Genomic DNA, 16,899 nt, shown 5'->3' on the forward strand with positions numbered 1-16,899 from the left:
AGCTCCCATTGGTCCGCGCCGGCTGACGTCACGGGCCCAGCATGCCTGTTTCACGTGATCGCTAAGGGGTTTCTCAATGAAAGGGGCCGGTAGGCGGGGCCAGAGCGCGTGCGGGAGGGTAGTAGGTCATTGTGCCCTCGCACCTAATCGGCAGGCGGTGGGGCTGCACCCCGCGCCGCGTGGGTGGGCGCACAGATCCCGGGGACCACGCTCTCGCCGGGACTTAGGGAGCAACTGCTGGTATTCCTGGTACCCCAGCAGAGTCGGGGGGTGAACAAGCCACGTCTCTGCTTTGCTTTTTTTTTTAAAGATATTTTTTAAATAATAAGTAAAAAATAATTTTAAAGATTTTTTTAGAGCAGTTTTAGGTTTACAAAAAAATGAGGACAAGCGTGGGTGAGGAAAGATTAACGGGGGAATTTATATGCATATATGCATAGCCCATGGACATACATAGACAATAGTGCAGTGAAGTCCTGGCAGGGGCAGGTGCAGGGTGGAGGGGGTCAATAGGGAGAAAAAAAGGGCGACATCTGCAATATTTTCAACAATACTGATAAATGTACAATTTTATTTTGAGATTTCCTACTGACTGATTCACTTAAAAATTGGATTTATGACCCCATTTCTGCCTCTTAGTATCTCCCTCAGAGTTATAATAAAAAATGCATGAAAAGGCTCCTACCAGGAAACTCAGGACCACAAACAACAGTGCAGCGTTTACAAACAATGCTTTTAATAGTGGAAAATTGGCATCAATAGGAGAATGGAGAATTAAATCATGACACATTCCTATTGTGAATATTATTCAATTATGACAAGGGTGAGGTAGATCTGTGTGGGGGGGAAAAATCCTCAAAACCTACTAACTAAAGCAGGAAAATACAATTGAAATACTAAGATGTGTTTTAGAAAGCATAAAGACATTTACTCATTCTAATCAGCAAATGTTTTTATGTATATGGGTGTGTATATACAGTGTGGGGCAAAAGTTTACTTTTTTGAAAATATATTTTATTGATTTTTTACTTTTTACTGAGAGGAAGGGAGATGGATAGAGTTAGAAACATCCATGAGAGAGAAACATCGATCAGCTGCCTCCTGCACACCTCCCCCCTCCCCGGGGATGTGCACACACACTCACAGAAAGAAAATGTTTTATTTCTCCAAAACACAGTGATTAAATATTTAAAATGTTTGCTAATTATTTCTAAGGTGAAGAAACATACAGAGAATAATGTAACAACATAATCTGCACTCATCACCCATACTGAACAAATGTTAATATTTTCCACCTCTTTGTTCAGTAGCTTCCATTCCACCTTCGAGGCCCTCTCCATGCTTTCCTTTTTAGACGTGATTTTCCAGGGCTCACCTTCCTTTCCCTTCTGGGATTCCTTCCTTCATGAAGTTCCCCCTGGCTGCCTCAGCTCTGTATGTTCTTTACCTCCCCTAAATTCCTACCACATGTGCAGACTGCATGCCACTGGCAAGCAAGTGTTCATCCACTTCGCAGTATATGTTCCTCTGCAAAATAGGCATAGGAGTACCCCCCTCACTAGGTAGTTGTGAGGACTAAATGTGTCAAAACATGTAAAGCACCTACAGAAGTGCTATATAAGGCCTACCTAGAATAATCAGTAGTGGTACTAAGCCTTGTAGTCTTATTTACTGCCTTGTTAATGCAACAGTTTTGGGAAAGTATGGCTGGGTGGCAAGTTTTATTTCTACTTTTCTGTGTTTGTTTTTTTCAAAAATTTCCCCTCTATGGTCCGCTGAAGCTCTGGAATCAAATGGACTGTGGGGGATTCATATCCAAAGCTTCTCTGGATGAACTGAAGAATAGTGGGCAAGTCAGTTATTGTACACTTCAGTTTCTTCATGAAATATTGGGGGGATAATATCACCTCATAGGGTAGTTGTGAGAGTTGCATTAACATTTAGTGGGCATTTCTTTTTTTATAGCTGCTTTACTGAGGTATCATTCACATACCATAAAATTCACCCATTTAAAGGGTACAATTTAGTGGTTTTATTATATTCTCATGGTTGTACAACTATCACCACAACTTAATTCCAGAACATTTTTCTCACCAAAGAAGAAACCCCACACTCGTTACAGTCACCCCCATTCTCCTCTCCATCATCCCTTGACAACCACTAATCTTTCTGTTGCTCTGGATTTGCATAACCTGGACTTTTCATATACTAGTAATGGAATCATACAATATGTGGCCTTTTATGTCTTTTTTTTTCAAACTAAGCATGTTTTCAAGATTCATTCATGTTGTAGCATGCATCAGAACTTCATTCCTTTTAATAACTGAATAATTTTCCACTGTATAGATATGCCACATTTTATTTATCCATTCTCAATTGATGGCCATTTAGATTTTCTGCTTCGGGGCTATCATGAATAATGATGCCATGAACATTTGTGTACAAGTTTTAGCCTAGACGTACTTTCAGTTCTCTTGGGGATATGCCTGGGCGTGGAATGCCTGGGGCACATGATAACTCTATGTTTAACCTGTAGAGAGTAACTGCCATACTGTTTTCCAAAGTGACTGCACCATTTTAAATGCATTTCTTTTAAGACAATAGCTTTAGCTCCATGTTTTTGACATAGTGAATGTCATAATTACTATATTTAATGCAGCTTCAGAAACTGGTAAGGAGGGAGCCAGGATTCTCATGTGCAGACCAGTTTTTCCCATAATGAGCAATTACAATTATAATGTGACCGTTTCCTTTTGAACCTCCTTCAGATGCCATCGTGGAAGGAGCCTCTGCCCCAGATGGAGTCATGAGGGCAGTTGCTCTCAAATGCAGCTTTGATGTCTCTTCGAGCCACCACTCCCACCAGCCACTCTGTGTAACATTCCCAGTCAGTGATGGTTAAAGGTTCTTCTGATACACAGGTGACAAGCAGAGCCAGCCCTGGAAATAGATAACAAGCTTGTAGAAGTGGATTTTCCCACGACGAATTATCAGCGTGCATGCAGGAAACAGTATCTTTCAGGGACTCGTTCAGGAGTGTGTCCCAGGAGGCTTGGAAAAACACCAGCTAACCAACTTTGTCTACCAGCTAGGATAGGAGTATTAGAAGGGTGGGGAGACGTTGCAAAGATAGATTTTGTTGAGATAAGAGTGTAACACACTTTTAAATTATATCTGAATAATGCCTGGGACTTCAACAGTTTGTGGTAATACAGAAGTAGTAACCCCCTACCCCCATTGAAGAACCTATCCAAGGGCCCGACCAAAAGTCCTGCTTTGTCTGTTAGCATTAATTCTTTGTGTGTTCTTTTATTACAAAGTAATAAAGGCAAAAAAAACAAACCAATTCAAAAAATGGGAAAACGATTTGAGTAGATATTTTTCCAAAGATTTACAAATGGCCAGTAAGTACATGAAAAGATGCTCAACATCACTAATCATTCGGGAAATGGCAGATAAAAATCACAATGAGATACTAATTCACACCATTAAGGTGGCTACTATAAAAAACAAAACAAAACCAAGAAATAACTATTGTTAGCCAGGATGTGGAGAAATTGGAATCCTGTACATTGCTGATGGGAATGTAAGATGGATTTTTTTTTTAAAGCAGTTTGAGACTTTCAGAAAAATTAAGCAGAAAGTAAGAGTTCCAAAATTCTCCGCCCACCCCCCTCCGCCTCTATTTCCCCTACTTATCAACACCCTGTACCAGAATGTTAAATTTGTTGAATTTACATTGACCCATCATTGTCACTGAAAGCCCATAGCTGACATTAGGGTTCACTCTTTGTGATTTACATTCTATGGGTGTTGATGAATGTATGAGATGTATCCACCTTATAGAGTCATATGAAATAGTTTCACTGCCCTAAAAATTCTGTATTCCTATTTGACACTCCCTGCTCCCAATCTCTGACCCACTGATATTTTTACTGTATTCATAGCTTTACCTTTCCCAAAATGTCATACATTTGGAATCACACAGTAGCCTTTTCATATTGACTTCTTTCACAGCAATATGCATTTAAGGTTTCTCCATGTCTCTTTTTTTTAACTTGTTTTTTAAAAAATATATTTTATTGATTTCAGAGATGAAGGGAGAGGGAGAGATTGAAACATCAATGATCAGGAGAATCATTGATCGGCTGCCTTCTGCATGCCCCCTACTAGGGGGTCGAGCCCGTAACCTGGGCATATGCCTTTGACCAGAATTGAACCTGGGACCTTCAGTCCATAGGTCGATGGTCTATCCACTGAGCAAAACTGGTTAGAGCTTCTCCATGTCTTTTAACAGCTTAATAGCCTTTTTGGCACTAAATATTCCATTGTCTGGATGTACCATAATTTATCGATTCACATACTGAAGGACATCTTAATGGCTTCCAAATTTTGGCAATTATGAATAAAACTTCTATAAACAAAAACAAAACAGAACAAAACAAAATGGAAAAAGAAAATAATTTCCCCTCTGCCTTCTGTTAAAGTCACCAAAGGAGGAACAAATGAGGCCAAAAATGGTACAGAATTATAAATTTATTGGAGGCTCGGTGAACAAAAATTCGTGCACTGAGGAGGGGGGCTCCTCAGCCCGGCCTGCCCCCTCTCACAGTCCGGGAGCCCTCAGGGGATATATGACTGATGGCTTAGGCCAGTGATGGCGAACCTTTTGAGCTCGGCGTGTCAGCATTTTGAAAAACCCTAACTTAACTCTGGTGCCTTGTCACATATAGAAATGTTTTGATATTTTCAACCATAGTAAAACAAAGACTTATATTGTTGATATTTTATTTTATATATTTAAATGCCATTTACCAAAGAAAAATCAACCCAAAAAATGAGATCACATGTCACCTCTGACACACGTGTCATAGGTTCACCATCACTGGCTTAGGCCATGGGGAGCAGGCCTAAGCTGCAGTCTGGCCTTCCTCTGCAGGAGGCAACTGGGCTGATCAGAGGAAGGCACCGCCCTCATCACCCCACTGCTGCTGCTGCCACTGCCGGCCACAGCAGCTGCGAGGTCTGAGCCCTGGGCCTCGCAGCCGCCTGGGCTTTGTGGGGATGGATGTCCGGAAGATGTCCACCTTAATTAGCATATTACCCTTTTATTAGTAAAGATTAGGTCATCTGAAAAACCAGATGGGCTGAATCCCAAAATGGTGCCAGCCCCAACGGCCAGGGAGAAAGAGTTTTTAAAGGACTCTAGGTGGGCTTTTGGGGGAGGAGAATTCTCTGGGCAGGTCCGGATCCTGGGAAAGTCTGGAGGGGAAGGTTAATAGTTTTAGCAAGTGGAATGTGGTCTTAGCAAGTGGAATGTGGTCTAAGCAAAAGGCAGTGTGGACTGTGAAGTGGTCTAAAGGTCAGTTTCCATGGGGGCGGGGGGTGTTGAGTCAATTATTTGATCAGACCTAACCACTTCCAGGGCTAATATTGAGAAATTTGAGTCCATTCATCCCTCTGATCTTTATACAGAACATATTTTTGCTTTTAACCTTTTAGGATCTTTCTTTAATCCCTGGTTTGGAGAAATTTCATGACAAAGTGCCATGTTGGTGGTGGGGGTCACTGTGCTGGATACTCGCAGTGGGCCTTTTCAGTCTGGAAATGAAAATCTAGGATTTTATCCTTGGAATGTTCTATAATGGTTTCACATGTACTAATTTGGATCTTTCAGACCCCAAAGCCAAAAAGTGTAGTTGATATTTTCTCTCCCCAACAGTACTTGACAAGAAGTTAGCACTCAGTCAGGGGCCAATGGTTAAAAGGACAGATTTCTGTTTTGGCAACAAGGTGATGAGAAGCAGCACTTGACAAATATTTGGTGGAGAAAAGAGCTGATAACAGATTCATTTCTCAAGTGGCCAGTTTCTTTGAGTCTGGGGCAAGGAGAACCTGTTCAGCAGCTTTCTACCTGCACCAGGCCATGCCCTCAAATACCACTTAGCCCAGTGAACAGAAGGGAAATGGAGAACAGGACTGGGGAGTCTCACTGTACTTGGGTTAGGGTCAAAGATCAAGCCCCACACTCTCGTCAGAATTACTGTGGACGGCCCTAAAATCTCCCAGAAACACAGGATACTAAGAATTTTCTGTACTTAATGTTTCTCTCTGCTCCTCAGTTGATCCTATAATGTCTTCTTCCAGGATGTCAGTAAAACCATCTCCATCCAGCTTCTTGGCCACAGTTAAACAACTTGTTTTTTATGTTTTCATTGGCTGGGAAATACCTAAAGTTATGCCCACAGCTTTTTCATAATTTTGGCTCTGTAAGACTTTTACTTCCACACAAGATAGAGTAGTAACAGGGATCAGAAATACCATTAAACCTATAAATAAATATATAAACCTATGGTTTTGAGGACACCTGATAGGCAGTGAAACATGATTCCTAAGAGACGGGAAACAAACAAAGCATGCCACCAATCGCCCCAGCTTATTGCCTGGAGAAAGTTTCCAGGCCACAGCGCAGGCAAGTGCAACAGGCAGAGCTGGCAGATTCTGTGTGTTGGGGACACACAGATGACAGTCCAGGGAGACCAAGGTAGCGATGGTTGTGGGACAGAGTGCCGGGAACCCCAAATATCTGCAGAGGGTCCTCCTTAAGTTTTAGCCTGAGTACTGATCAGTGCATGCACATGAGGAAACTACCTGAGGAAGGAAAAAGGAAAACACAAACCCTCCTCATAGAATTTGAGGAACAGTACTTGGCATTCATACAGGGCCAGGAATAGTCCCGTCGATCAGAATGGGAAACCTCACATGTGATGGAGCATTGGGTACAGTACTCAGAAGGGCCTTCCCAGTGAGGAAGAATTAGCCCTAGATTAAATACTGTTCTGGTCCTGTCAAATACATCTTAAAAGTGAGATATAAAAGGATTAAATTGTGTAATTAAATTTAAATAAAAATATTTATAGAAATACAAAAATATCTATGCCTGACAAGGTAAAATTCACAATGTCTGGCATCAATCAAAGATTACCAGACATGCAAAGAAACAGGAAAATATGACCCAAAATATGCTATTGTCATTTTCATTTATATGTGAAGGAGAAACATGTCATTCAAAGATAAACTATGCGAAATTAAAGCTGTATACTATAAACCCTTACACCCACTAATATAACAAAGCTATAGTTAATAAGCCAACAGGAGAGGTAGAATTGAATCATAAAACAATATACAATCAAATAAAAGACAGGAGAAGGGCACACAGAGCACACGGGACAAATAGAAAACAAGTACCAAGATGGTGGATTTAAACCTAACTATAGCAATAATCATATTACATGTAAATGGTCCTAATTAAAAGGAGGTGATTGTCAAATTGGACAAAAAGCAAGACCCAACTATATTCTCCCTAGTATTTAAATATTAAGACACAAGTATATTAAAGTAAAAAGAGGGGAAAAGATATCAATGCTAACTTTAAGTCAAAAGAAAGCTGATAGAACAAGTATACAGACAAGAGGCAAGGATATACTAGCTTTGAACAGCACTATCAACTAACTTGTCCTAATTGACATTTGTAGAATACTTCTTTTAACAACAGCATAACAGCCCCCTCTCCCCCCTCCAATGTACAGGGAACATTTACCAGGCAGAACAGATTCTGGGCCAACAGAAAATATCTGGAAAAATTTAAGAGGGCTCTGCCCTGGCCAGGTGGCTCTGTTGATTATAGCGTCTTCCTGTATACCAAAATCTTTCAGGATCAATTTCCAGTCAGGGTACATACCTAGAAAATGGGTTTGATCCCCAGTTAGGGTGCATATGGGAGGCAACCATCGATGTTTCTCTCTCTTTCTCTCCCTTCCTCTCTCTCTAAAAATCAATACTTGGGTTAGGGTTAGGATTGGTAAAACTGTGGGTGTGAAAGAGAAATAGTGCACTATCCATTCAGTCCAAGAAATAAAATATTTATTATAGTTATACAACTAACTTTTATTCAGCTGCTTTTTATCAATTAGGAATCTGACACATTGGTGTCTGCTTTCAGATATATTATCTCATTTTGTTCTCAGAACACAGGTATGAGGCTGGGTCCCCTCGGGGGCGGGGGACAAAGATGAAGAAATAGAGAAAGAAGAACAAAAGAGAAAGAGGAGGAGGGGGAAGAAGGGGAGAGACACGGAGAGAGACAGAGAGAAGTCCAACTCCCTTAGGGTGGCACTTTATGGTTAAGTCCCTGTCTATCGCTTCCTCCCATTCTCTCACCCCTTCCTACAAGCATAGATCCCTCTACACCCACTGCTGATGTTGCCCCCACTCACATAGTTGTTTCAATCCTTTGGGCTTTCAGACATGTTAAACACTTCCCTCCTCTCCTTGTCCTTCTAAAGCTCTGTGCTAGCCTCTCCAGACCATGCCCTGTCCAATCCTTATACAACAGGTCCCGTGCTTCTCCAGTTTGGGAATCATTCCACATTTGTCTTTGTGGCTTCTTTGGCATTTGATATCATGGACATTCAATAAATATTGTCCATGTGCCTGCCCTGAGCCAAGTGCTGTCCTAGTAGAGCAACCAGACAGATAAGGGCAACAAGAATATATGCTCTAGCTTAGCTGGTTGGCTCAGTGGATAGAGCGTCGGCCTGCTAACTGAATGGTCCTGCGTTGGATTCCGGTCAGTGTACATCCGGTTTTCGGGCTTGATCCCCAGTAGGGGGCATGCAGGAGGCAGCTGATTAATGATTCTCTCTCATCATTGATATATCTATCTTTCTTCTTCTCAGAAATAATATATATATATTCTCACCTGGCCAGTGTGTCTTAGTGGTTGAGTGTTGACCTATAAACCAGGATGTCATAGTTCGATTCCCCGTCAGGACACATACCCAGATTGCGGGCTTGATCCCCAGTAAGGGGCTTGCAAGAGGCAGCCAATCAGTGATTCTCTGTCATTATTGATGTTTCTAGCTCTCTCTCCTCAAATATATATATATATATAAAGAATATACACTCTCACTGAGTTTATATTCTAGTATATCACAGGCAATGTGGTGGTCAACAAATAGAATAATTTTATACTGTGAAATTACTTTACTGGGAAGAAAAACAAATGATGGGAGGTTGTATTTTAGACTGAGTGGTTATGGACATACTCTCTGGGGATATTAATGTTCAGAGTTGAAAGTGAGAGGGACCAGCAATGTGAAGATGGGGTTGTATTAGTTTGCTGGGGCTGCCATAACAAAAAGTCCACAGACTGTGTGGCTTAAGCAAACGAAATTTGTTTTCTCATAGTTCTGAAAGCTAGAAGGCCAAGATCAAGGTGCCGGCAAATGTGGTTTCTTCTGAGGCCTCTCTCCTTGAGTTGCAGATGGCTGCCTTCTCACTGTGTCCTTATATTGTTGTCTTTCAGTCTATGTGTGTCTGTGTCCTAATCTCCTTTTATAAAGACACCAGCCATATTGGATTAGAGCCCACCCATGGTGCCCTCATCTTACTTAAATGTCCCCTTTAAGGGCCCCATGTCTAATTACATTCACATTCTGATGTACTGGAGGTTCAGACTTCAACACATGAAATTTGGGAGAGCACAATTCAGCTCATGACGAGGGAAGTGCATTTCCAGGAATAGCAAGTGCAAAGGCCGTGAGTGAGGGTAAGGTAAAAGGAGGGCAGTGCGACAGGAGCAATTGTGAGCAGGGAAAGACTGCTGGAGGTGGAGTTGGACAGGTGACCAGGGGCCGACTCCTGTACACTTTTGCAGGTCGTGGCAAGGATTTTACTCTGAGATGGAAAGCCACAGGAGGGTTTTAAGGATGATAGTGCAAGACTCAGTTTTCAATTCCAAAAGATCACTTTGGCAATATGTAGAAACTGGTTGGAAGGGGGGCAAGAAAGGAGCTGGGAAATCCATTAGGGGGCTATTGCAGGTGGTGGCCTGGACAGAGGCCTCTCCAGGAAATAATGAGTGGGCTGGGTGAAGGGAAGAGTAAGTGGATGGGGAGGAGGAAGAAAGTATGTAGTACCTTTGGGTGTAGTTTTTAGCCAAAATTCCTCATCACGACATGTAGAAGGTGCTAATTTAGGAACACTTCCCATGAATAGGGCAGGGTCATTCTAATGAATCCTGGATAATTTGACTGGAATAGTAAGTGCCACTAACACATACTTGCTTTTTATTTTATTTTTATTTTTTATTAATATGCTTGTATTGATTTTGGAGAGAAAGAGGGAAGGAGAAAGAGAAACATAGATGTGAGAGAGAAACATGGATTGAGCTGCCTCCTGTATGCCCCCTACTGGGGATCGAGCCTGCAACCCAGGCATGTACCCTGACCAGGAATCAAACCAGTGACTTTTTGGTGCACAGATGCCGTTCAACCAACAGAGCCACACTGGCCAGGGTAACACGGACTTGCTTTATATGTAGTTTCAGTTCATCCTCAGGACAATCCCATGGGAGGGAATCCCATCGTGTAGAGATAAGGAATGAAGGCTCTGGTGAAGACATTGGTGAGCATCAGTCAGAAATGCCTCTCCAGGCCCCGGGTCCTGCTGGTACCCTGCTCCTTCCTCTGCCCTGGGGCCCTCCCAAGGCTGCCACTTGGGGCTCAGAGGAGGACTGCTGGCTCTTTCTCCCCTGAGCAGCTGACCCTGTCTCAGATCTGCAGCAGAGTGAGCCCCACACTAGAGACCTGAGGCTGCGGGCCTTTAATAAGATAGAGTTGCTAAAAGAGAACATTTAATTGCATGTTTTATTAATTTGCTCTCTGTGAATATTAATCACAAGCTCTTGTGAACACAGCGTCTGGGGAGCAGTGAGCAACTTTGAGTTATGATAATCTTGAAGTACTGAAACTTGCCCAGTTCTGGTTTCTCAGCTGAGTTCTATCTCATGGCCTCTACTCTGTCTCACCAGAGAGAACCACTGTACCCAGAGGACTCTTGCTCAACTCTGTCCTTCGGCCCTCCTGAGGACAGCTGCAAGCTTAATTTTATGAAAAAGGAAACAGAATATTTGAAGGGAAAGAAAGAAAGGGAGCCCTAGCTGGTTTTGCTCAGTGGATAGAGCGTAGGCCTGCGGACCAAAGTGTAAGGTAGTATCTAGGCATCTCTTGTTTTAAGTAGCCAGTAGATACAGACTTTACAAAGCATTCTGCTTTTTAAATCCACATACATATTTCAAATTAGTGGGGAAAATGAATTATTCAATAAGTCATGTTGTGATTACTACTGGATTGTCACATCATTAGCAAACAAACAAAATTTGGATTCCCAGCCGAAACCGGTTTGGCTCAGTGGATAGGAAGGAAAAAACCAGGGTGGGAAGGCTGGCAGCTGGCAATGGCTGGGAAAGCAGAAGCCGGCCAGGAGGAGGGGGTATGGGAGGGGGAGGTCAAGCTGAAAACCTCCTCTTCCTGCCCAGACCCCTGAGCAGAGGAAAGAGAACCTGACTTGAGCTGCCCCGCTGTGGGGTGAGGCCAGGCCACCCTCCAGCCCCAGGTGGCTGTCTGCTGACCTGGAGGAATGCCAGCAATGAACACCAAACAGAAGTGCTCTTTATTTTACTGGGACCACAGTGCACAGTGCCACCTTCTCTTCAGAGAGTCCAGGAACAGTGTTAAGAAATAGTCAACAAGGAGGGGGGAGTGGCCAGTGTGGGGGGCAGCTATCCAGTGGGTTTCAGAGGAGGTACAGCTTCTGCTCCAGGGCACTCCCACCTTCATAGGAGCACAAGGGCCCCTTTCCCTGATGGGGAAGCAATTTCTTACTGTGCGAAGGCATGTTGATATAGGAGATAACTGGATTGTTGCCCTTAGGGAATGGCTGGTTTGAGAGCGTGGATAAGTTGAAGGGTGGTCCTAGGCTAATGGTCTCTGTTCTCAGGGAGCCCCCAATTCGTCCTTGGGGAAAATTCGCCAATGTAGCTCACACAACCACTATCTACTATGAACTCTAGGATGTGGTGAACACACGCGTGAAGATGACTAGATGACACGGACACCATCAAATTCTGATGGAGATATGGAGCAACAAGAACTCTCATTCACGGCTGGTGGGAATGCAATATGATACAGCCACTGTGTAAGACAGTTTGGCAGTTTCTTACAAAACTGAAATTCTTGTACCATACAATTCAGAGGCATTGAAAAACCTATATCCATGAAAAAAACCTGCACATGATGTTTATAGCAGTTTTATTCATAATTGCCAAGACTCAGAAGCAATTATGTCCTTCAGTAGGTGAATAGATAAGTAAATTCTATTACATCCAGACAATGGAATATTATTTAGCATTAAAAGGAAATGAGCCGCCTCGCTGGCTTGGCTCAGTGGCTAGAGTGTAGGCCTGCAGACTGAAGGGTCTCAGTTTCAATTCTGGTCAAGGGCAGTGCCTCAGTTGCAGGCTCTGCCTGGCCAGGGCACATGCAGGCGGCAACCCTGGGTTCTGATCCGGACTCTGCCGTTTGTCAGCGCCATGACCTTGAGCAAATTCCTTGACTTCTCCAGGATAATGCGATTCAGATGAGGTGGGATGGACAAAGGAATAGAGTGGGGTCCTGGCTGGTTTGGCTCAGTGGATAGAGCGTTGGCCTTCGGACTGAGGGGTCCCGGGTTCGATTCCGGTCAGGGGCATGTACCTGGGTTGCGGGCACATCCTCAGTGGGGATGTGCAGGAGGCGGCTGATCGATGTTTCTCTCTCATCGATGTTTCTGACTTTCTATCTCTCTCCCTTCCTCTCTGTAAAAAATCAATAAAATATATTAAAAAAAAATTCCAGAGAGAACAAAGATTTAAATACAAAAAGTTAAGCCAAGTTAAGACAATGAGAAGACAAGCCACAGACTGGGAGAAAACATTTGTAAAACACATGTCTTATAAAGGAATGTTATCCAAAATACAGAAAGAACTCTTAAAACTCAACAATAAGAAAACAATCAAATAAAAACATGGACAAAAGACCTGAATAGACACTTCACCAAAGAAGATATGCAGATGGCAAGGAAGCATATAAAAAGATGTTCAGCATTCTACGTCACCAGGGAAATACAAGTTAAAACAATGAGCTATCACTACACACCTAGTAGAAAGGCCAAAATCCGAAACACGGACACCATCAAATTCTGATGGAGATATGTTAGCATTAAAAGGAAATGAGCCGCCTAGCTGGCTTGGCTCAGTGGACAGAGTGTAGGCCTGCAGACCAAAGGGTTCGGTTCTGATCAAGGGCATGTACCTTGGTTGCAGGCTCCTCCAAGGCCCGGCCCCTGATCGGGGCTCCTGCAGGAGGCAACCGACCTGCGTGTTTCTCTCACATCGATGTTTCTCTCTCTCTGTCTTAACTTCTCTCTTCCACTCTCTCTAAAAATCAATGGAAAAATATCCTTGGGTGAGGATTAAAAAATAAAACAAATAAAACAATCATAAAAAAAAAAACAAAAACAAGGGGAAATGAGCCCTCACTGGTTTGTCTCAGTGGATAGAGCATTGGCCTCCAGACTGAAGGGTCCCAGGTTCAATTCTGGTCAAAGGCACATGCCCAGGTTGCGGGCTCAATCCCCAGTGTGGAGCATGCAGGAGGCAGCTGATCAATGATTCTCTCTTACTAGAAGCCCGTTGCATGAAGGTTCGCGCAATAGGCCTTCCTTTCCCTGGCTGCCGGCACCGATTTTCCTCCGGCACCCGGGACCCAGGCCTTTGGTCTGGCCGCAGCAGAGAAGCCAAGCCTCTTCAGTCTTCAGTGTCCAGTCTTCAGTCTTCAGTCTTCGCTTCGTGCCTATGTATGCAAATTAACCACCATCTTTGTTGGGTTAATTTGCCTAGTTGCTCTGATTGGCTGGTGGGTGTAGCGGAGTGATACCAATTTGCATGTTTCTCTTTTATTAGTGTAGATCATTGATGTTTCTATCTCTCTCTCCCTCTCCTTCCTCTCTAAAATCAATAAAAATATATTTTTATAAAAAAGGAAATGAGCCATCAAGCTGTGAAAAGACATGGAGGAAACTTAAAGCATATTTCTAAGAGAAAGAAGCCAATCTGAGAAGGCTACATACTGTGATTCCAACATATGACATTCAGAAAGGGTAAAACTGTGGAGACAGTATAAAAATCAGAGGTTGGAGAAGGGAAGAATGAATAAGCAGAGCACAGTGAATTTTTATGACAGTGAAACTATTCTGTATAATGCTATAATGGTGGATATGTTTTATTATACATTTGGCAATACCCATCAAATGTACAGCACCATAAATGAAATCTAAGGTGAACTATGGAGTCGGGTGATAATGATGTGTCAGTGTAGGTTCATCAATGATAACAAATGTACTCTTCTGCTTGGGGATGTTGACAGTGGGTTATGGTTGTGTGGAGACAGGGCGTAGATGGAAATTCCCTACTTTACACTTAATATTGCTGTGCACCTAAAACTGTTCTAAAATCTAAAGTCTATTAAAAAATATTAAACCACCAGAAACAAAATGAAACAAAAAAGTGAAGCCAAGCAGCTTTATTCATAATATCCCCAAACTGGAAAATATCCAATTGGTGAAAGGATAAACAGACTGCTTACGGCCCTTCAAGCAACCTGGTTTCTGATTAACCAAAGTCTCTCCCCAGATTAGACTGGCTGATCCTGCTGATCTCACACCTGGCCCCAGGCTCCTTTCCCTCCCAGCAGCAAGGCCTGGATCCTAAATAAAGACAGGCTGGCTTTTAGGTCAAGGTCAATTGGATTGGTATAATGGTCAGCTTAGTTGGATGCTGTGTCCTGTCCAGAGCTGGCTTCCTGGTCTCAGGCGTGGCCTTGGGACCCAAGTCACCCTCCCCAGCCCAGTCTGAATGGTGTTTGTGCTCTGAGGCTTGGTTGCCTTGATCCGTGTGCTGGCTCCTGGCTTCTCTGAGAGGAAGTCCTTTTCCTGTGTGTCCTAAAGATTCTCCCTTGCCTTCAAGCCAGTCTTTATTTTTCTTTACCTGGAACTTTCTATAACTGAGCTTCTAGAAGGCCTTCTAATCCTTCCTGGGTACCTACTGTGAGCCAAGTACTTAGCTAGATGCTGGGATCAGCCCTGCCCTCAAGTTAGTTGCTCATAGTTTAGTGGGACGGACAGACAACTAAATAGGCCATAATAAGTCATGGCTGTGATAAAAGGAATCATGGGGAGGGGAGGAAGAGTGAGATTCTTCTAGAATCTAGACCGTAGGATCCCAGCTGAGGAGGTCAGGGGAGATTCCTGCAGGGGGTGATGTTTGAGCCCCGACCTGAAAGGCAGACAGGAAGACATGCGGGGGAAGATGCACAGGCAGAAGGAATAACCTGTGAGGAAGCCTGAAACAGGAGGGTGAGCTTTGGGACCTGGGGGCAGGGAAACCCCACAGCTCCTTTTCCTCCTTTGGGCTGTGTTTGCCAGGACCATCCCTTCTATCTGGTGGTTGAGGCCCATCCTACCCCTGTTAGCTACGTAATATGAAATTTAGCAGCTTCATGCAGCAAACATTCATTATTTCAGACAGGTTCAGAGGTCAGGAATCAGCAGCTACCCTGGGACTCAGGGTCTCTCATGCGGTTGCAGTGAAGCTGTCTCCTGGGCCAGAGTCTTCGTAAAGTTTGACTCAGGTTAGGGAATCTGCTTCCAAGTTCATTCCCGTGCTTGCTGGTGAGCTTCAGTTTCTCACCTTGTGGCCTCTCCACAAGGAATGCTTATAATGTGGTCGCCGACTCCAAGGAGAAAAAGGGGGTGAGGGAAGGGGGCACCCGTATGGGAGGCAACCAATCAATGTTTCTCTCTCACATGGATGTTTCCCTCCCTTCCCCTCTCTCTAAAATCAACAAACATATCCTTGAGTGAGGATTAAAAAAAAGGAAGGGCCCAACCGATGTGGCTCAATGGTTAAGCATTGATCCAGGAACCAGGAGGTCATTCTTCAACCACATGCCCGGGGTTGCAGGCTCAATGCCCAGTAAGGGGAATGCAAGAGGAAGCCAATCAATGATTGTCTCCCATCATTGATGTTTCTATCTCTCCCTCTCCCTTCCTCTCTGAAAGAAAGAACACAGGCTTAGGTTGCTAACAAACCTAATTCCATCATTGGCCAAGATCCTTAAACTCTCTGAGCCCCACTTTCTTCATCTTTGAAAAGTGGTGCTCTGAAGACCCAATGAGATAATTCATACAAAGCATTTAGTGGAAATGGTTGTAAAATTGATAGTTTCTTTATTTATTTTTCCCCCTCTATGAATGGTACTGTTTTTGGTCTTGTCACTGCCATCTTCCTTCAAGATCCAACTCAATTCTACCTTTCCTTCAAATCTATCACAGTAATCAAGCCAACATCACCATCTCTGTTCCCTAACCTCCAATAACACTCTGAATCAGCTATTCATAAGTTAATACTTAATTACCTATCATCTTATATTACTTCCTATTTATTTTGGGTCAGTCCTGTCTTCATGGTTAGATTTTAACTGCCTTTTCCTAAGTGCCTCTAGTAAAGTCCAATAGAGCAGTTACTCAACAATTTCTTGGCAGTTGTTCAAGATACCAAATGTCCTTGGGAAGCTAGTGGCAAAGTCAACCCCCTGCTTTGAGTTCAAAAAACTTTCAGGAGGGGAAGAAAAGGGAAGGAGGAGAGAGCACTGCAGCTAAGTACAATACTGTCAGGGATCTCTGCAGTTAAAGTTCTTTCCATTACTATGATATTATTGGGTTTCCAAATTAATTGCTAAAACTGTAAGCACTGTATAGCTAGCAATTAGCAAGGAAGCTATCAAACCAGGTTGGGTTCATTTCTTTACACCAGTGTCAATTAATCTTACTTCTGCAGAGGAAAACAGGCTCGCGCCCTTTAAAACCCTGCTTACAATATACCAATTTAATATTAATCTGAAAATATAATGTAAACAGATAGCAGTGGTAATATTTTAAACACACACACACACACACACC

Source organism: Myotis davidii, unplaced genomic scaffold (genome assembly GCF_000327345.1).
Source record: "Myotis davidii unplaced genomic scaffold, ASM32734v1 scaffold73, whole genome shotgun sequence".
NCBI lineage: Eukaryota > Metazoa > Chordata > Mammalia > Chiroptera > Vespertilionidae > Myotis > Myotis davidii.